Genomic DNA, 23,061 nt, shown 5'->3' on the forward strand with positions numbered 1-23,061 from the left:
GATCATCTGTGGGTCTTACCCTGTGATATTCTATGCAGAAAAGCAACCCTAAAGAAAGACAAACAATGTCTATGGCATTCTTGATTCTCCTGTTCACAAAAATCCTGCAAGGAACATTTTGCATGTCAGTACCCACAGTCTAGGCATGGGTTCTGAGGGATAGATTTATCCCATCTTTACTTAAGGAGGAAAATGGTTGTAGCTAATACCTCAGGAGAAAATTATATCAGTGATCCAAAAATGCCAGGAGCATGAGCACAGGCAGGACTCTGTGGCAATTAGAATAGGCTCAAATTGTGAGTCTGAATGGAGATATGGGTATCATTCACACATGAATGCCTAGTCATTACATTCACAATCTACTGACACCTTCCTCGAACTTTTTTTTTATATTTTTCCTTTTGGCAATTTCCTATGATTAATTCTAAACAGCAGAGAGCTGTGCAAAATGCACAAGCCAGTTCAAGTGCTGGATCTTGCCCATTCTCTCAGGTATGAATGAGGCAGTGGAAGGTGTTCCTCCTGGTCAAGGCCTGTTTCCTTCAATGAGGGAATGCCTCAGCAACTTAGCCAGATGGTCTTGGGAGATATAAACAGGCAAAGGCAAGTGGTGAGGGCTCACGGGTTCTGGGGTTCCAGTACAAAAACATGGTGGCAAAAAGGAAACATTCCTCATCCAATTTCAATCTTCCACTTGTTATGTTTGCAGTTATTACTCTCAAGATTCATTACAATCAGATAAGTGGCTGAAAGTCATATCCCTGATCTTTCACTCATTATGTTGCATTCAATTCCACTCAGAAAAATGCCTACCTTGTTTACCAGTTCTCCTGTGACATGAGAGAAAAATTTGGGAGAACTAATGCAATCAAACGGGAAGGAGCAGTCATTGGGCAAGTCATTTATGAAGGGGACAGAGGTTCCTGGGTCCGCTAGGAGAATGCCCTTCATTTATCTCCCTAGAGGTTTTTTCAGAGTCTTGAGCAACATGGGGTTTGTGTAAAGGCTCCCGTGACATGGTGCCTGTACCAAAGATACTGCCAGAGTTCACACAGGAGTGTCATGAAAACACGGTGGTGTTACAGTTCCTATGGTAACCAAGGATGCTTCTGCTCCAGGCTGCCTCAAACTGAGATTGTTATTTTGAATTTCCAGAAAATCTGTGCACAGTGCACAGCTGAAGAATGTGCAGAAATATTATTCACATTAGCATACTCATGAGAGGCCATTGATCTCTGTCCTAAGGGGTGTAGAGTGACTTCATGGAACACGTACTCTGAGGAAATGCAGGTGACTGTTGAGCACTGCTGTCTTGGAGCATAGTAGCCTGCTGAAAGCTGTTGGTGGACATGGGTTGCATGAGAAATTGGTGCTGCTTTAGAGTGTTGATTCCTTTTGTGACGAGAGGAGAAAAGAAAAGGAAAAGGGACGATGGAAGGTTGGGAGACTCAGATGTGGTTTCGTTGTTATTTCCACAATCCCATAGTGCTCGGGATTCAAACCCAGGCCTCAAGCATACAAAGCAGGCACTCACCGAGATGGGCTATATGTCCTGCACATTAAAGGTTCCTCTGAGATACAACACATGATCACATAACGTCTTAATTAGTGAAATTGTATGCAGAGAAGCAAACATGCCCAGGCAAAACAATGTCTAAGGAATTCCTAATTCTCCTGTCCAAAACAATCCACTATGTATCCTTTTTGCTTGTCATTACCCAAGCCTAGCCCTTTTTCGTGAGGGAAAGATATTTCCACTCTTCATAAAGTATGAAAATGGAAGAAGCTGATTGATCCGTGAGCAGGAAATATATCAGAAATCTAAGGACACCAGGAACAGGGGCAGAGGCAGAAATATATGGGAGTAAGAATGTGCTCAATTGGTGAATATGAATAGAGATATTGGGGATCATTCACACATGAATGCCTTGCAATTGATTCAAAATTAACTGACACTTTCCTAGAAAGAATTTTTTTTTCCCTATTTATCCTTTTGAACTTTTTTTGAAACATTCCAAAGAGCATGGAAAAGTGCATAATGCACAAGCCAGTTCAGGTGCAGGATCTTCCTATCATCTCAGGAGTTGGTGATTCAGTGGAAGTTGAGCCCCTGTTCTAATCCTGTTTCCCTCAGTAAAAGTGCTTCAGCAATTTAGCCAGACGTTGCTGGGAGATATAAAAATGCAATCGCCAGTGGCCTCCTTATGATTCCAGTTTTTAATCTCAAGTTTTATTACAGGGAGTTAAGAGGCATAAGTCCTATCCTTGATACTTCATTCATTTCTTTGCAAACAATTTTACTCAGAAAATCGTAACAATTGTTTACCAGATCTCCTGTCACATGAGAGCCATTTTTGGGAACTCTCCTCTACTTAAAAGGGAACGAGCAGGCATTGGTCAGCTAGGTTGTGAAGGTCACTGTGTCTCGAGGCTCCTGTAGGAGAAGTCAGTTGATTACCCTCCCAGAGTGTGTGTAAAGCCTTGGGCAACATGAACTTTCACGAGTGTATCCAGTGACTTTGCACCTGCCCCCCAGATTGCAGCTGAGGTCATAATGGAGAGGGCTGAGAACATGGAAGTGTCACGGTTCCCATGGCAACCAGAGAACTTTCAGCTCCTGACCGCTTCAAAGCCACACTCAAGATATGCTCGGGTCAGGTGTGAGTGTAGGAATATAGGTGAAGGGAGCGGGTGCCTGAGTCTTGCAGTTTTGAAGAAATGATTCTATCAAAGTTGCCACAGGTAATGAGGAGACAGGCTGTGAGCAATGAATTCCCTGGTAAACAGGCAGGACTAGGAATCCCATTGAAGTGTGAGAGCCTGCAGCTCCACCCAGGCCCACTAGGTAGCTCTGTGCTTCCTTGGCCTTACCGTTTTGGCTGGCAGGCAGCTCATGTGCCTCCAGATGCAGGCTATTAGCCTGCACAAATTCCAGTGCAACAGGCTGGGAGAGAGGGGTTTTTCAGGGACCATGGATCAACATCGTACCTCCGGCAACCCTGGATTGGCCCTCCAACCTTACTGTTCCAGGACTGGGAAAACCGGGGTTTTCTTTAGACTCAGGAAACTAGCCTAAGGGCCTAGCAGCCACATGGAGAGATGGGCGGTAAGTGCTCAGCTCAGAAGAGCATGCAGTTCATTTCTGTAGTTTAGGTGATATTTGATATGGGACACATCATTTTCCATCTGTATGCATCTCCTACTGTCCTGCGAAGTGTGGATAGGAGACAGTAGGAATGTGGAATGTCCATGTTCCATGTGAATGTGAGTGTCTCCTCTCCTGACTCATAAATATAGGTGGGAGTCATTCACTCTGCCTGTTGGAAGTAGGGCAGGACTAACCTGACATGAAAGGAGAGTTGTTCAATTCTCGCTCCAACAACCAGTCCCCTTCTTTTGCTGCAGCCTTACAACTGGGCTGCACCCTAAAAGTCACCTCCTGGGATTTTTCCAGGATAACGTCAAACCATAATAAGATGCAGAGATGACTTGCCAATCTGTATTCACAAAATGGTTAGACTTCTGAGAGACAAATACCTCTCTGTCACCAGGGTCTGTGGCATATTACCATGAGACCCCTAACCATCCCCAGGTTGGAGCAGACCACATGCTGGGGGATCCAGTTTCAGACTGGTAATGGCATGATGGGCACAGTTCACAAGGGAATAACACCAGGCTTGAACAAAAATGGTGCTGAGAGTGGAATGGTTCACAGCCTTGAAGATGAATATTCAAAAGAGGAGAACAAGTATATTTGTGGGACCTGAAAACCTGAAGGATATTTATGCTGGAACACAAATACAGAGAAGGCACCCGATGAAACTCTCCATCACTCATGGTCAACCCTCAAACTCCACAATATATGTTCAGGTTCTTCATACACTACAAATACAGGAAGTATTTATTGCCCCCACATTCTCTATGCAACCATGAATACCGACCATCATTCCCCTTTTTAGAACAAGAATGACCTTGCAAATTCCTGTCTCTTTTCTGTTGCTCTCAAGGGACTTCCAAATATACGAATGTTGATTCCTATTTTTTCTGTCACAAGAAAACATGAGCACAGGCATTCCTAACTTCGCAGCACCTACCCCAATGATCTACAATTTAAGCCAGCTGATCCTGGGATATGCAACACTAATCCCAGCACTGCTTCATTTGAGGATGTCCATCAATATTAACAAAAGAATACCAAAGGGCTCCACTCCTCTTGACACTGGAGCTATAATGATAATGGGTGAGTGGGTTGTAAATGGCCTGTGAAACTCCTGAATGCTATCAGTACAGGCTAACATGGATTCAGACCCAAATCCTAAATTTACTCACTAAGAAATCACAAGCAAGCCTCTGCAAACCAAAAGTGTGAGAGGAGTTCCAGGGACAAGTGTGGCTGTCTTTCGTGTTCACCTCCTGGCTTAATATTAGACCATGTGGTACAGGTAGAAAGTGCTCTGCCTTCAAAGCCCCTTCACTGGCAGAGAATATCCAGTGGGTACAAGAAGCCTGGAGAGTGCCAGGTACAATTGCGATAGTTATTTTGAATTATCTGAAAACCTGTGCACAATGCGCAGCTGAAGAACGTGCAGAAGTATTTTTCGCATTAGCATACTCAAGAGAGGCCATTGATTGCTGTCTTCAGGAATGTGGATTGACTTCAAGGAACACGTACTCTGAGGAAATGCAGGAGACTCTTGAGCACTGCTCTCTTGGAGCACAGTAGCCTGCAGAAAGCTGTTGGTGGACTTGGGTTGCATGAGAAATTGGTGCTGTTTTAGAGTGTTGATTCCTTTTGTGACGAGAGGAGAAAAGAAAAGGAAAAGAGACGATGGAAGGTTGGGAGGCTCAGATGTGGTTTCCTTTGTTATTTCCACAATCCCACAGTGCTCGGGATTCGAACCCAGGCCTCATGCATACAAGGCAGGCACTCTCCCAGATGGGCTATATGGCCTGCAGTGGAACGGCTCCTCTGACATACAACACATGATCACGTAACATCTTAATTAGTGAAATTGTATGCAGAGAAGCAAAAATGCCCAGGCAAAACAATGTCTAAGGAATTCCTAATTCTCCTGTCCTAAAAAATCCAGAATGGATACTTTTTGCTTGTCACTATACAAGTCTAGCCCTTTGTCGTGAGGGAAAGATATTTCCCCTCTACATAATGTACGAAAATGAAAGTAGGTGATTGATCCATGAGCAGGAAAATATATCAGGGATCCAAGGAGGCCAGGAACAGGGGCAGAGGCTGAAATATGTGGGAGAGACAAAATGCTCAATTGGTGAATATGAATGGAGATATTGGGGATCATTCACACATGAATGCCTTGCCATTACTTTCAAAATTAAATGACAATTTCCTAGAAAGCATTATTTTTCCTATTTTTCCCTTTGAACTTTTTTGAAAAATTCCAAAGAAAAAGGAAATGTGCAAAATGCACAAGCCAGTTCAGTGCTGGATCTTCCCACTATCACAGGACTTGGTGATTCAGAAGAAGTTGGGCCTTCTGTTCTAATCCTGTTTCCCTCAGTAAATGTGCCTCAGCAAATTAGCCAGAGGATGCTGGGAGGTAAAAAGAGGCAATCACCAGTGGCCTCCTTATGATTCCAGTTTTTACTCTCAAAATTTTTTACAGAAAGATAAGAGGCTAAAGTCATATCCTTGATACTTCATTCATTTGGTTGCAAACAATTTTACTCAGAAAATCATAACACTTGTTTACTAGTTCTCCTGTCACCTTATAGCCATTCATGGGAACTCTTGACTACTCCAAGGGGAAAGAGCAGGCATTGGTCAGCCAGGTTGTGAAGGTCACTGTGTCTCCAGGCTCCAGTTGGAGAAGTCAGTTGATTTCACTCCCCAGAGTGTGTGTAAAGCCTTGTGCAACATGAACTTTCATGAGTGTCTCCAGTGACATTGCACCTGCCACCAGGATTGCAGCTGAGGTCATAGTGGAGAGGGCTGAGAACACGGAAGCTGCACGGTTCCCATGGCAACCAGAGACCTTTCAGCTCCTTCCCGCATCAAAGCCACATTCAATATATGCGGCGGGTCAGGTGTGAGGGTACAAAAATAGGTGAAGGGAGCGGGTTCCTGAGTCTTGCAGTTTTGAAGAAATCATTCTATCGATGTTGCCCCGGGCAATGAAGAAACAGGCTGTGAGCAATGAATCCCCTGATATCCAGGCAGGACAAGGAATCCCATTGAAATGTGAGAGATTGCAGTTCCACCCAGGTCCACTAGGTGGCGCTTTGCTTCCTTGGCCGCACTGTTTTGGTTGGTAGGCAGCTCATCTTCCTCCTGAGGCAGGCTATTAGCTCGCAACAATTCCAGTGTAACAGGTTGGGAGAGAGGGGTGCTTGAGATCATGTGGTTCAACAATCGTAGCACCGGCACCCCTGGATTGGACCTCCAACCTCACTGCTTGCTCCAAGAGTGGGACAATCGGGCTTATCTTCAGACTCAGAAATCTAGCCTAGGAGTCTAGAACCCAAATGGCAAGATGGGTGGTAAGTGCTCAGCTCAGAAGAGCATGCAGTTCATCTCTGTAGTTTAGGTGGTCCTTGATATGGGACACATCGTTTTCCATCTGTCTGGCATCTCCATTTGTCCTGCGAAGTGTGGACAGGAGACAGAAGGAACGTGGGATGTCCATGATCCATGTGAATGTGAGTGGCTCCTCTCGTGGCTCATAAATATAGGTGGGAGTCATTCACTCTGCCTGTTGGAAGGAGGGCAGGACGAACCTGACATGAAAGGAGAGTTGTTCTGTTCTCATTCCAACAGCCTGTCATCCCCATCTCTTTGCTGCTGCCTTACAACTGGCTGCACCCCGAAAGTCAACTCCTGGGATTTTTTCAGGATCACTTCAAACCATAAAAAGACGCAGAGCTGATTTGCCAATCTGCATTCACATAATGGTTAGACTTCTTGACAGACAAATACCTCTCTGTTGCCAGGGTCTGTGGCATATTACCATGAGACCACTAACCATCTCCAGGTTGGAGTAGACCACAAGCTGGGGGATCAAATATCAGACTGGCGATGGCATGATGTGCACAGTTCACGGGGCATAACACAAGTCTTCAAAAAAATGGTGCTGACAGTGGAATGGTTCACAGCCTCGAAGATGAATATTCAAAAGAGGAGAACAAGGATATTTGTGGGACCAGAAAAGCTGAAGGAGATTGATGCTGGAACACAACTACAGAGAAGACACCCGATGAAACTCGCCATCTATCATGGTCAACACTCAAATTCCACAATATATGTTCAGGTTCTTCATACACTACAAATACAGGAAGTAGTTATTGCCCCCTCATTCTCTATGCAACCATGAATACCAACCCTCATTCCTCTTTTGAAATGAACAATGACCTTTCAAGTTCCTGTCTCTTTTTTGCTACTCTCAAGGGACAGGTGAATATACGAATGTTGATTCCTATTTCTTCTTGCTCAAGAACACATGAGCACAGGCATTCCTAACTTCGCATCACCTTCCCCCCAAGATCTACAATTTAAGCCAGGTGATCCTGCGATATGCAACCCTAATCCCTGCACTGCTTCATTTGAGGACTTCCATCAATATTAACAAAAGAATTCAAAATGTCTCCATTCGTCGTGATGCTGGAGCTATAATGATTTTGGGTGAGTGGGTTGTGAATGGCCTGTGAAACTCCTGAATGCTATCAATACAGGACAACCTGGACTCAGACCAAATCCTAACTTTACTCATCAAGAAATCACAGGCAAGTCTCTGCAAACCAAAAGTGTGAGAGGAGTCCCTGGGATAAGAGCGGCTGTCTTTGGTGTTCACCTCCTGGTTAAACATTAGAATGTTGATTCCTATTTCTTCTGGCACAAGAACACATGAGCACTGAAATTCCTAAATTTGAAGCTCCTCCCCCAATGATCTACAATTTAAGCCAGGTGATCCTGGGATATGCAACACTAATCCCTGCATTTGAGGACCTCCATCAATATTAACAAAAGAATACAAAAGGTTTCTGTAGGACCCCCCAAAAGGAAGACCCTTACTTGAGTCTCAGGATAGCACGCTCCAGGAAACACAAGAGACCGGTTTGATGAAAAAGCATGAGGCACTTTAATAACGGAGCTCCGGGCCAACACATATCTCAAGCAGGAGATAGAGGAGTTGACCCCGAGGCTTAGAAATCAGGGGTTTATATAGGAAAAGTTAGGGAGTTTGGCGCGATTACACATAATTAGCTGATTCCAACATAAGCGGGCACATGACTACATTGATTACATCAGCAAGTAGTACGTGCAAATTGACATTCCAGCAATATGGTTGGGCAGTTTATTTTGGTTAACAGAGGTCAAGTTAACCTTAAAGAAAAGGGAAGAAGGGGGAAAGTGGGTGACACCAGATGGTCCAGGGCCTTGTTTAGATTGTTTATCCTCCATGGCCAGTTAGTTATTGATGATTTGGGAGTCTTATTTTAGGCTTGTTTAGGTATGTTCAGGCCTCAGGCCTGTCCCTCTTTGTTTCCTTTCCTAAGTTCATTTGCTAGACTACAGATTCTGTGCTTTAATTATGGGCACTTAAATTTTAACTCCTTAATTCCCCTCTTCTTCTTTTAACTAATTCTAAACTTAGAATTTTATAAATCAGTATCTTATGGAACTTCTGTTTCTATATACTCTTCTCCCAATTTATTTTCTTGGCGGAGGGACTGATATTGTTGCCTGAGCATTAATACCTGTACAGCACTTACTCTTTCCCTGATGAAGGTAACTAGGTGATTTCATGGCCTTCATTTCCTCGATTTGACCCAATCCCCCATTTCTACACTAACTACCTGTTCCCAATTCTGGCTTCATTGCCCCCTCTAATCTTAGGAACTCCATGCTGCTGGGGAAGGAGGTTGATGACTGCTCTGGATTCTTCGAGCTGGAAGTGGGTGGTGTGGGGCAAGCAGCTTGGAGTTCCCTTTTTTTTTTTTTTTTTTAATTGGTCAATCAAGGAGTCCAAGTTAGAAGCCTGGCTGGGGAAGAGCAGGTTGTAACGTCATCTGGGGGTGGGTGCTTCTATGAGAGAAGAACAAAAAGACATGAGTACTGAAAGGAGATTAGTACAAAGTAAATGTTCCAGCATCTGAAACATGTCACTGAGTATCATGAAAATGACTGAAGTTAATCTCTCATCAGGAGGTGGGAGAACTGATAAATTGTTTCCATAACTAGGCCTAGCAAAGGCTGGAGAGGACAAGGCCTTCATTTGGGGACTTTAACATTGTCCAGGTTACCAGGAATCTAAACACAACATATAATTCTTAATGTCATAGATGTTCCCAGAAAATATAGTTAAGCTACTTAATGTCATCTGATTTTTGTAAAATATCCCTTTATTGATATAACCTGTGTTTAGTAGAGATCTCTATACTTCCGTTATTTAGGGCTAGGTAATCATACTAGCAAACATAGATTAAGTCTACCTGTGTAGCTTAAGGAGGTCTTAAACTGACTAAAAACGTCTGACTCTGGCAGTTTCTCTTGATAGTTATCAGGCAAATTTGCTGAAGAATCTTTTTTTCATTTGTAGCTTCCAGTCTTTATCCTAGTGGGCTAATACAAGTGTACATCTTAAGTTACATTTAACTATTATTTCCTTTAAATGCCCAAGAATGGTTATATTTTGGGTTTTAACTGTTTTGCTGGATGTTCAAGATCAAGCTGGTCAAATTGACCTGATTCCTGTCTTGTTAAAGAGTCAGCTGAGTTCCCACAGGGGTCACTCTTACAGAACTTAAGAGTGGCTCCTTAGCTCCACCAGTGACTTTGATTAGGCAGGGTCTCCTGATGAGGTGGCTTCCTTTGGAAGCATCAAGGGATGTCCCCCTTTTTCCATGACCCTCCTCTGCAGCAGATGCACTGGGTGATATTTCATCCTCTAGTCTTAACAATCTCCTTGATCAGGAGGTTGTGTGACCCAGAGTTGCAGCGCTCCTTAGAGAAGTTCTCTTATTCCCTGGGTTCAGGCTGACGTTGAGGGCAAGACCCAAATATGGAATTTTCTTGACCTCTGTATTTAACTCCAATCTCTAAGTTTGATCTTAATCATCCAGCAAGCCAGTCTCACCAGTCACAAAGTAAGAGTACTGTGCTTTAACTTTAATGTCCATAGCTTTACAGTTATTTACCCTTTTATCTAACTGGAGTCTGTATTAGTACTGGAAGTTACCACTATCTGTTCTATAGATGATGGCTTATTATCACAAGTTACCTAGGTTGTATATTCTGGAAGAAGCTACTTCTGCAAAACAGTAACAAGCAACAGTTTTACAATATGAAATTAGCAAGAGTAAAAATATATTCAGCTTGTATCACTCTAACATGCAGTAAAGTGGGAGGCATAGCCTTATCTCAGGTAAGGCGTGGCTCTTTACAGATCTTAAGTGTTCTAATTCTGATGTTCATCTTTGCTTCTTCCTTAAATATCATTAAGTAGTTAATAGGTCCCATAATAGAACATTAAATGATAAAAATAAATCCCCAAAAATGTACTCGTTAAGTTTAAAATTACCATTACAGACAAGTTTATTCTGGAGAATAGCAGCACTTGACAAATTCCCTGCTTTAAAAACTTGTATACCTGGAAAATATGAACACATTTAATATACAACTAGTGACCATTTTACAATTACCTTGACACTTTTATCTTACCAAATTTAGTTCTTAAAGAAAAATGTAGACTCTGTAACATAGTACAATACTCTTAACAGTTGTTTAACCATGATTGTATACACCCCAATCTATAAGACTAATTGTTTTAACGAATACAACTTAATAGACACAAAGATAAGAGTAATTTAGTGTTTCAAATCCTTGTTATTTACCCTGTTATTTTACCATATACATTAGACTTCGGTTTATATCAGAACATTAGTATTTTACCTTAGGAAAAAACTTAAATAGCTTAAATGATTGTCTCACATACTTGTAACCAACTTAGTTACACACAAACTTGCTCAAACTTGCCCTTTACTTACACAGACATTCTTAGCACTTACTTAGACCCTCATGTCATCACACAATCACACAAGCACTTTCTTACCGAAAAACATTTCCTTTTCCCTTTTACTAAATAAATTTCCATACCCAGGACCTTTTATTTTCTCTTTACGTACACACACTTTCTTAGCACTTACTTAGACCCTCATGTATTTCATCACACAAGCACTTTCTTACCCAAAAACATTTCCTTTTTCCTTCTACTAAATATCCATACCCAGAAACTTTTATTTTCTCTTTACTTACACAGACTTTCTTAGCACTTACTTAGACCTTCATGTATTGCATCACACAAGCACTTTCTTACCCAAAAACATTCCCTTTTTCCTTCTACTAAATATATGTACATACCCAGAACCTTTTATTTTCTCTTTCCTTTCTGTCGACACCTTTTTGTTCACATTCTGAAACAACGCTCATGAAATTTCTGAATTTAGAAAAATTACTCCATTTTAACAAGATAAAATACTTTGTTGTTTATAGTACTCTAACAGAAACACAGTGAGAGGGGAGATGGTAACTCTAATTCCAAACCTAAGAGCTCCTTGGAGCTTTGCAGAACTGGAGGGGGAGCAGGGGGAAGTGATAAGGAAGCAGATGGAACGCTATCCTCTGGGTTGGGGTTTTACCTGTTAGGACATAACTCTTAATAACCTTGTTTTTAGTAATGACACAAAGCAATTTTAAACACTTTTTAATTTACCAACCTATGAAAACACCAATAATGTTTAAGTATGATACCCCATGGAATTTAAGGACTTAAGAGTACTTAATGTTATTTAACAATTAGCATTTTAACTTTGTAAATTAATCAGATGTCTTTACAAACACATTAAAGTAATCCCATATATGTTAAATCTAATTCACTTGTTCTGCAAAAACCAAGATATCAGACAAGTGTCCTGAACAGTATTTACTGTCTCTTTCCTGTTAAAGAAAAGTCCTAGAAACAACTGATATTAGACATGGTTTAACATCAACATTTCATTAGTTTGACCACTTAGAGACTTGCGAATTATTTAAAAAAAAAAAAATCATTAACCTAGGTATGTAGGATCAAAATTATGAGCTCAGAAATACAGCAGTAAAGAAAAACAAAACAAAACAAGAATCCTAGAGAATGAGTTAGTTCTGTGTAGTAGCCCAGTTTAAAACGCACCTCTTTTTCCCCCCCCCCCTCAGGTTACTCCCCCCTCTCCCACTGAACCTGCTATAGTTCACATTCCCTTACAGGCTTCAGCAAGGCCAGGCAGTGGGGAGGGAGGGATTGCCCAGGACTTTTTAACCCTTTTTTTCCTGGTTGAGAAATCAGGTTAGGTTTGAATGCAGAAAATCACAAACATTATTTCCCACTACTTTTGGGGAATGGAGCTGCTGAGCTCTCCACCTAGGGAGATTGGAGTAAACAAATCTCTTAGGAACAAGGAGAAGGACTGTAAAGTACCCTGCAATGAGTATCCCTAAGCCTAAGAATAGGGGACCTGAGGGAGGACAAATGGAGCCCATCCTTCGACAAACAAAAACACCAAACACCAAAACAATAAAAAGACAATAGACACTAACACATCCAAGCACACTCGTCTGCGCCTAGACTTGAATAGGCAGCCAAACGCGACCTCTGATGGGGTAGGACCCTGCGTCCACTCCCGCCTGGGTAGAAGGAGCACTCCGTCTCCTTCATTCCGAAAAACCACAGTCGGGTCCTCCTGACTGCCCTCCAACCGCGGAAAGTCTTCCAGGGCTGCAGCTTGCGGACCCGGGGTATCCCCCCTTCCACGGCCAGAGGGTCCTTACGGACCACAGAGGTGGCTGCATGGAGAGGGATTCCACATCCTCTCCCTTTGTTTCAAACCAAAACCAAAAATCACATACACTGCGGCTCCCCACACAAACATTCAAGACTCACACCAACGTATCTCCAAGGGGTCTTCGAGCTCCTGGGGTCACGCACTCATCCCAGATGAGCCCCTAAATGTAGGACCCCTCAAAAGGAAGACCCTTACTCAAGTCTCCAGATGGCATGCTCCAGGAAACATGAGAGACAGACTTGATGCAAAAGCATGAAGCACTTTAATAACGGAGCTCTGGGCCAACACATATCTCACGCAGGAGATAGAGGAGTTGACCCCGAGGCTCAGAAATTAGGGGTTTATATAGGAAAAGTTAGGGAGTTTGGCGCGGTTACACATAATTGGCTGATTCAAACATAAGCTGGCTCATGGCTACATTGATTACATCAGCAAGTAGTACGTGCAAATTGACATTCCAGCAATGTGGTAGGGCAGTTTATTTTGGTTAGCAGGGGTCAAGTTAACCTTAAAGAAAAGGGAAGAAGGGGGAAAGTGGGTGACACCAGATGGTCCACGGCCTCGTGGAGATTGTTTATCCTCCATGGCCAGTTAGTTTTTGATGATTGGCAGTCTTATTTTAGGCTTGTGTAGGTATGTTCAGGCCTCAGGCCTGTCCCTCTTTGTTTCTTTTCCTAAGTTCATTTGCTAGACTACAGATTCTGTGCTTTAATTATGGGCACTTAAATTTTAACTCCTTCATTTCCCTTCCTCTTGACACTGGAGCTATAATGATATAGGGTGAGTGGGTTGTAAATGGCATTTGAAACTCCTGAATGCTATCAATACAGGCTAACATGGTTTCAGACACAAATCCTAACTTTACTCAACAAGAAATCACAGGCAAGCCTCTGCAAACCAAAATTGTGAAAGGAGTTCCAGGGACAAGAGTGGCTGTCTTTCGTGTTCACCTCCTGGCTTAATATTGGACCATGTGGTTCAGGTCGAAAGTGCTCTGGCCTGAAAGCCACTTCACTGGCAGAGAATATCCAGTGGGTCCAAGAAGCCTGGAGAGTGCCAGGTGCAAGTGCGGTAGTCATTTTGAATTTCCTGAAAACCTGTGCACAATGCGCAGCTGAAGAAGGTGCAGAAATATTTTTTGCATTAGCATACTCATGAGAGGCCATTGATCTCTGTCCTAAGGAGTGTAGAGTGACTTCATGGAACACATACTCTGAGGAAATGCAGGTGACTGTTGAGCACTGCTGTCTTGGAGCTCAGCAGCCTGCTGAAGGCTGCTGGTGGACTTGGTTTGCATGAGAAAATGGTGCTGTTTTAGGGTGTTGATTCCATTTGTGACAAGAGAAGAAAATAAAGGGAAAAGAGATGATGGAATGTTGGGAGGCTCAGATGTGGTATCCTTTGTTATTTCCACAATCTCACAGTGCTCGGTATGTGAAACAGGATCTCAAGCATACAAGGCGGGAACTCTCCGAGATGGGCTATACGGCCTGCACAGGAACGGCTACTCTGAGATACAACACATGGTCATGTAACGTGTTAATTAGTGAAATTGTATGCAGAGAAGCAAACACGCCCAGGCAAAACAATGTCAAAGGAATTCCTAGTTCTCCTGTCCAAAACAATCCAGTGTAGATCCTTTTTGCTTGTCACTACCCAAGCCTAGCACTTTGTCCTGAGGGAAAGATATTTCCCGTCTTCATAAAGTAGGAAAATGGAAGTAGATGATTAATCCATGAGAAGGAAATTTTATCAGGGATCCAAGGAGGCCAGGAACAGGGGAAGAGTCCGAAATATGTGGTAGTGAAAAGATGCTCAATTGGTTAATATGAATGGGGATATTGGTGATCATTCACATATGAATGCCTTGCCATTACATTCAAAATTATCTGACAATTTCCTAGAAAGAATATTTTTTCCCTTTGAACTCCTTTTGAAAAATGCCAACCTGCAGGGAAATGTGCAAAATGCTAATGCCAGTTCAGGTGCTGGATCTTCCCATCATCGCAGGAGTTGGTGATTAAGAGGAAGTTATTCCTCCTGTTCTAAGGTTGTTTCCTCAATAAAAGTGCTTCAGCAATTTAGCCAGATGATGCTGGAAGGTAAAAAGAGGCAATTGCCAGTGGCCTCCTTATGATTCCAGTTATTACTCTCAGGATTTTTTACAGAGAGATAAGAGTCTAAAGTCATATCCTTCACACATCATTCATTTGGTTGCAAACAATTTTACTCAGAAAATCGCAACAATTGTTTACCAGTTCTCCTGTCACCTGAGAGCCATTTATGGGAACTCTGCTCTTCTTACAGGAAAAGGAGCAGCCATTGGTCAGCTAGGTTGTGAAGGACACTGTGTCTTGAGGCTCCGGTAGGAGAAGTCAGTTGATACACTGCCAAGAGTGTTTGTAAAGCCTTGGGCAACATGTACTTTCACGAATGTCTTCAGTGAATTTGCACCTGCCCACCAGATTGCAGCTGAGGTCATAGTGGAGAGGGCTGAGAATACGGAAGTGTCACAGTTCCCATGGCAACCAGAGACCTTTCAGCTTCTGGCAGCTTCAAAGCCACATTCAAGATATGCAGCGGGTCAGGAGTGAGGGTAGGAGGATAGGTGAAGGGAGCAGGTGCCTGAGTCTTTCGGTTTTGAAGAAATGATTCTATCAATGTTTCCCTGGGCAATGAGGAAACAGGCTGTGAGCCATGAATCCCCTGATATCCAGGCAGGACAAGGAATCCCATTGATGTGTGAGAGCTTGCAGTTCCACCCTGGTCCACTAGGTGATGTGTGCTTCCTTGGCCGCACCGTTTTGGCTGGCAGGCAGCTCATCTGCCTCCTAAAGCAGGCTATTATCTCCCACCCATTCCAGTGCAACAGGTTGGAAGAGAGTGGTGCTTGAGGGCCCATGGATCAACAATCTTAGCTCTGGCACCCCTGGATAGGACCTCCACCTCATTGCTCCACAACTGGGACAACCAGGAATTTCATTAGATCAGGAATTTAGCCTAGGGGGCTAGCACCTTCATGGAGAGATGGGTGGTAAGTGCTCAGCTCAGAAGAGCATGCAGTTCATCTCTGTAGTTTAGGTGATACTTGATATGGGACACACCATTTTCCATCTGTCTGGCATCTCCTACTGTCCTGCAAACTGTAGACAGGAGACAGTAGGAACCTGGAAAGTCCATGTTCCATGGGAATGTGATTGTCTCCTCTTGTGCCTCAAAATATAGGTTGGAGTCATTCACTCTGACTGTTGGAAGGAGGGCAGGACTAACCTGACATGAAAGGAGAGTTGTTCTGTTCTCACTCCAACAGCCAGCCCAATTCTCTTTACTGCTGCCTTACAACTGGGCTGCACACTGAATGTCACCTCCTGCGATTTTTCCAGGATCATTTCAAACCATAACAAGATGCAGAGATGACTTGCCAATCTGTATTCACAGAATGGTTAGACTTCTTGACAGACAAATAACTCTCTGTCTCCAGGGTCTGTGGCATATTACCATGAGACCACTAACCATCTCCAGGTTGTAGTAAACCACAAGCTGGTGGATCCAATATCAGACTGGTCATGGCATGATTGGAACAGTTCACAGCACATAATTCAAGGCTTGGAAAAATGGTGCTGAGAGCGGAATGGTTCACAGCCTGGGAGATGAATATTTAAAAGAGGAGAACAAGGATATTTGTGGGAAAAAAAATGCTGAAGGAGATTGATGCTGAAACACAACTACAGAAAAGACACCCGATGAAACTCGCCATCGATCATGGTCAACACTCAAACTCCACAATATATGTTCAGGTTCTTCATACTACAAATACAGAAAGTAGTTATTGCCCCTCATTCTCTATGCAACCATGAATACCGACCCTCATTCCCCTTTTAGAACAACAATGACCTTGCAAGTTCCTATCTCTTTTCAGCTGCTCTCAAGGGACAGCCAAATATATGAATGTTGATTCCTATTTCTTCTGGCACAAGAACACATGAGCACAGGCATCACTAACTTCGCAGCAACTCCTCTGAATATTTACAATTAAAGCCAGGTGATCCTGCGATATGCAACCCTAATTCTTGCACTGCTACATTTCGACACTATCAGCAATATTAACAAAAGAATTCAAAAGGGCTCCATTCCTCTTGACACTGGAGCTATAATGATTTTGGGTGAGTGTGTTGTAAATGGCCTGTGAAACTCCTGAATGCTATCAATATAGGCTAACATGGACTCAGACCCAAATCCTAACTTTACTCACCAAGAAATCACAGGCAAGTCTCTGTAAATCAAAAGTGTGAGAGGAGTTCCTGGGACAAGAGCAGTTGTCTTTCGTGTTCACCTCCTGGCTAAACATTAGACCAAGTGGTATAGGTGGAAAGTGCTCTGGCCTGAAAGCCACTTAACTGGCACAGAATATGGCAGTGGGTCCAAGAAGCCTGGAGAGTGCCAGGTAGAAGTGCGGTAGTCATTTTGAATTTCCTGAAAACCATGCACAATGCGCAGCTGAAGAATGTGCAGAAATATTTTTCGCATTAGCATTCTCATGAGAGGCCATTGATCTCTGTCCTAAGGAGTGTAGAGTGACTTCATGGAACACGTACTCTGAGGAAATGCAGGTGACGGTTAAGCACTGCTGTCTTGGAGCACAGTAGCTTGCTGAAAGCTCTTAGAGGTCTTGGGTTGCATGAGAAATTGGTGCTGTTTTAGAGTTGATTCCTTTTGTGACCGGAGGAGAAAAGAACAGGAAAAGAGACAATGGAAGGTTGGGAGGCTCAGATGGGGTTTCCTTTGTTATTTCCACTATCCCACAGTGCTCTGGATTCGAACCCAGGCCTCAAGCATACAGGGTACTCACTCTCCCAGGTGGGCAATATGACCTGCACAGGAACGGCTCCTCTGAGATACAACACATGATCACGTAACATCTTAATTAGTGAAATTGTATGCAGAGAAGCAAACAAGCCCAGGAAAAACAATGTCTCAGGAACTCCTAATTCTCCTGTCCAAAACAATCCACTATGTATCCTTTTGTTTGTCATCACCCTAGCCTAGCCCTTTGTCGTGAGGGAAAGATATTTCCCCATTTCATAAAGTACGAAAATTGAAAGACCTGATTGATCTGTGAGCAGGAAAATATATCAGGGATCCTGGACACCAGGAACAGGGGCAGAGGCAGAAACATGTGGGTTTAAGAAGATGATCAATTGGTGAATATGAATGGAGATATTGGGGATCATTCACATATGAATGCCTTGCCATTACATCAAAATTAACTGACAATTTCCTAGAAAGAATTTTTTTTCCTATTTTCTCCTTTTGAATTTTTTAAAAAAAATTCCATAGAGCAGTTAAATGTGCAAACTGCACAAGCCAGTTTAGGTGCTGGATCTTCCCACCATCTCAGGAGTTGGTCATTCAGAGGAAGTTGTGCCTCCTGTTCTAAGCCTGTTTCCCTCAGTAAAAGTGCTTCAGCAATTTAGCCAGACGCTGCTGGGAGATATAAAGAGGCAATCACCAGTGGCCTCCATATGATTCCAGTTTTTAATATCAAAATTTATTACAGGGATATAAGAGGCTAAAGTGATATCCTAGATAATTCATTCATTTGGTTTCAAAGAATTTTACTCAGAAAATCGTAACAATTGTTTTCCAGTTCTCCTGTGACCTGAGAGCCATTTATGGGAACTCTTCTCTGCTTAAAGGGGATGGAGCAGGCATTTGTCAGCTAGCTTGTGAAGGTCACAGTGTCTTGAGGCTCCGGTAGGAGAAGTCAGTTGATTGCCATTCCCAGAGTGTTTGGAAAGCCTTGGGCAACATAAACTTTCACGAGTGTCTCCAGTGACATTGCACATGCCCCCCAGATTACAGCTGAGGTCATAGAGGAGAGGGCTGAGAACACAGAAGAGTCACGGATCTCATGGCAACCAGAGACCGCTCAGCTGCTGTCTGCTTCAAAGCCACATTCAACACATGCTGTGGTTCAGGTGTGAGGGTACGAGGATAGATGAAGGGATCGGGTGCCTGAGTCTTGCCATTTTGAAGAAATGATTCTATCCTTGTTGCCCTGGGCAAAGAGAAAACAGGCTGTGACAGATAAATCCCCTCATATCCTGGCAGGACAAGGAAACCCATTGAAGTGTGAGAATTTGCAGTTCCACCCAGGTCCACTAGGTGGCGCTGTGTTCCCTTGACCTCACCGTTTTGACTGGAGGCAGCTCATCTGCCTCCTGATGCAGGCTATTAGATCCCACCAATTCAAGTGCAACTGGCTGGGAGAGAGGGGTGCTTGAGGGCACATGGATCAAAAATCATAGCACCGGCACCGCTGGATTGGCCCTCCAACCTCACTGCTCCAGGACTGGGACAACCTGGGTTTTCTTCAGACTCAGGAATTTATCCTAGGGGCCTAGCAGCCTCATGGAGACATGGGTGGTAAGTGCTCAGCTCAGTAGAGCATGCAGTTCATCTCTGTAGTTCAGGTGAAACTTGATGTGGGACACATAGTTTACCATCTGTTTGGCATCTCCTACTGTATGTGAAGTGTGGACAGGAGACAGTAGGAACCTGAGATGTACATATTCCATGTGAATGTGAGTGGCTTCTCTCGTGGCTCATGAAGATAGGTGGGAGTCTTTAACTCTGCCAGTTGGAAGGAGGGCAGGACGAACGTAACATGAAAGGAGAGTTGTTCTGTGCTCACTCCATCTGCCACTCTGCTTCTCTTTGCTGCTGCCTTACAACTGGGCTGCACCATGATATCACCTCCTGGGATTGTTCCAGGATTACGTCAAACCATAACATGATCCAGAGATGTATTGCCAATCTGTATTCACAAAATGGTTGGATTTCTTGAGAGAAAAATATCTCTCTGTCACCAGGGTCTGTGGGATATTAAAGGAAACACCTAACCGCTCCAGGTTGGAGCAGACCCAAGCAGGTGGATCAAATATCAGACTGGTGATGGCATGATGGCCACAGTTCACAGGGGCATAACACCAGGCTTGAACAAAGATGGTGCTGAGAGTGGAATGGTTCAGAGACTAGACGATGAATATTCAAAAGAGGAGAACTAGGATATTTGTGGGACCATAAAGCTGAAGGAGTTTGATGCAGGAACCCTACTACAGAGAAAGCACTCAATGAAACTCGCCATCGACCATGGTCATCACTCAAACTCCACAATATATGTTCAGGTTTTCATACACCTCAAATACAGAAGTGGTTATTGCCTCTCATTCTCTATGCAACCATGAATACCAACCATCATTCCCCTTTTAGAACAACAATGACCTTGCAAGTTCCTGTCTCTTTTCAGCTGCTCTAAAGTGACAGTCAAATATAGGAATGTTGATCCCTATTCTTCTGGAAAAAGAACACATGAGCACAGGCATTACTAACTTCGCAGCACCTTCCCCCAATATCTACAATTAAAGCCAAGTGATCCCGGGATATGCAAACCTAATCCTTGCACTGCTTCATTTGAGGACTTCCATCAATATTAACAAAAGAATTCAAAGGGCTCCATTCCTCTTGACACTGGAGCTATAATGATTTTGGGTGAGTGGGTTGTAAATGGCCTGTGAAACTCCTGAATGCTATCAATGCAGGCTAACCTGGACTCAATCCCAAATCCTAGCGATAATCACCAAGTAATCACAAGCAAGTCACTGCAAATCAAAAGTGTGAGAGGAGTTCCTGGGACAAGAGCGGCTGTCTTTCGTGTTCACTTACTGGCTAAACATTAGACCAAGTGGTACAGGTGGAAAGTGCTCTGGCCTGAAAGCCCCTTCACTTGCAGAGAATATGGAAGTGGGTACAAGAAGCCTGGAGAGTGCTAGGTAGAAGTGCGGTAGTCATTTTCAATTTTGCGAAAACCTGTGCACAATGGCAGTTGAAGAAGATGCAGAAAATATTTTCGCATTAGCATACCTATGAGAGGCCATTGTCTCTGTCCTAAGGAGTGTAGAGTGACTTCAGGAACACGTACTGAGGAAATGCAGGTGAGTGTTGAGCACTGCTGTCTTGGAGCACAGTAGCCTTCTGAAAGCTGTTGGTGGACTGGGTTGAATGAGAAATTGGTGCTGTTTTAGAGTGTTGATTTCTTTTGTGACGAGCAGGAAAAAAGAACAGGAAAAGAGACGATGGAATGTTGAGAAGCTCATATGTGGTTTCCTTGTTATTTCCACAATCTCACAGTTGTTTGGGATTCGAAACCCAGGTCTCAAGCACTAAAGGCAGGCACTCTCCAGATGGGCTATATGGCCAGCACAGGAACGGCTTCTGTGAGATACAACACATGATCATGTAATGTCCTAATTAGTAAAATTGTATGCAGAGAAGCAAACATGCCTAGGCAAAAAAATGTCTAAGGAACTCTTATTCTCCTGTCCAAAACAATCCACTATGTTCCTTTTTGCTTGTCATACCCAAGCCTAACCTTGTTCGTGAGGGTAAGGCATTTCCCCTTTCATAACTATGAAAATGGAAGCAGCTGATTGATCCATGAGAGGAAAATATATCAGCAATCCACGGACATACAAGAAACGGGGAGAGGCAGGAATAGTGTTGCCCAAGTGAGAAGCTGCTCAATTGGTCAATGTGTATGGAGATATTGGGGATCATTCACACAAGAATGCCTTGCCTTACATTCAAAATTACCTGACACTTTTCCTAGAAAGATTTTTTTTTTCCTATTTATCCTTTTGAACTTTTTTTGAAAAAAAAACAAGAGCAGAGAAAAAAGTGCTCAATTGCACCAACCAGTTGAGGTGCTGGTATTCTTCCCACCATCTCATGGAGTTAGTTGGGTTCATTCAGAGGAAGTTGTGCCTCCTTGTTCTAAGCCTGTTTCCCTCAGTAAAAGTGCTTCACATTAGCCATACGCTGCTGGAGATATAAAGAGGCAATCGGGCAGTGGCCTCCATATGATTCCAGTTTTTAATATCAAAATTTATTACAGGGAGTTAAGATGCTAAAGTCAATCCTTGATACTTCATTCATTTGGATGCAATCAATTTAACTCGAAAATAGTAACAATTGTTTACCAGTTCTCCTGTGACCTGAGAGCCATTCATGGGAACTCTTCTCTGCTTAAAGGGGAAGGAGAAGGCATTGGTCTGGTAGCTTGTGAAGGTCACGGTGTCTCGAGGCTCCGTAGGAGAAGTCAGTTGATTGCCCTCCCCAAAGTGTTTGGAAACCTTGGGCAACATGAACTTTCACGAGTGTCTCTAGGGACATCGTACTTGCCCCCCAGATTGCAGCTGAGGTCATAGAAGAGAGGACTGAGAACACGGAAGCATCACGGTTCCCATTGCAACCAGAGACCTCCCAGCTGCTGTCTGCTTCAAAGCCACATTGAAGACATGCGGCGGTTCAGGTATGAGGGTTTGAGGATAGATGAAGGGAGCGAGTGCCTGAGTCTTGCGGTTTTGAAGAAATGATTCTATCCTTGTTGCCCTGGGCAAATAGGAAAAAGGCTGTGAGGAATAAATCCCCTCATATCCAGTCTGGACAAGGAATCCCATTGAAGTGTGAGAATTTGCAGTTCCACCCAGGTCCACTAGGTACCGCTGTGCTCCCTTGGACTCACCGTTTTGGGGGGCAGGCAGGTCAACTGCCTCTTCATGCAGGCTATTACATCACACCATTCAAGTGCAACTGGCTGGGAGAGAGGGTTGCTTGAGGGCTCATGGATCAAAAATCATAGCACCAGCACTGCTGGATGGCCCCGCCAACCTCACTGCTCCAGGACTAGGACATCCCGGGTTCTCTTCAGACTCAGGATTCTAGCCTAGGGTCCTATAGCCTCATTGAGAGATGGGTGGTAAGTGATCAGCTCAGTAGAGCATGCAGTTCTTCTCCATAGTTTAGGTGATACTTGATATGGGGCACATCCTTTACCATCTGTCCGGCATCTCCTACTGTCCTGTGAAGTGTGGACAGGAGACAGTAGGAAACCTGGGATATACATGTTCCATGTGTATGTGAGTGGCTCCTCTTGTGGCTCACGAAAATACGTGGGAGTCTTTAACTCTGCAAGTTGGAAGGAGTGAAACGACGAACCTGACATGAAAGGAGAGTTTGTTCTGTGCTCACCCCATCTGCCACTCCGCTTCTCTTGTTGCTGCCTTACAACTGGGCTGCACCATGATATCACCTCCTGTGATTGTTCCAGGATCACATCAAAGCCAATAACATGATGCAGAGATGTATTGCCAATCTGTA

Source organism: Sciurus vulgaris, assembly GCF_902686455.1.
Source record: "Sciurus vulgaris genome assembly, chromosome: 16".
In the NCBI taxonomy this organism is placed as follows: Eukaryota; Metazoa; Chordata; class Mammalia; order Rodentia; family Sciuridae; genus Sciurus; species Sciurus vulgaris.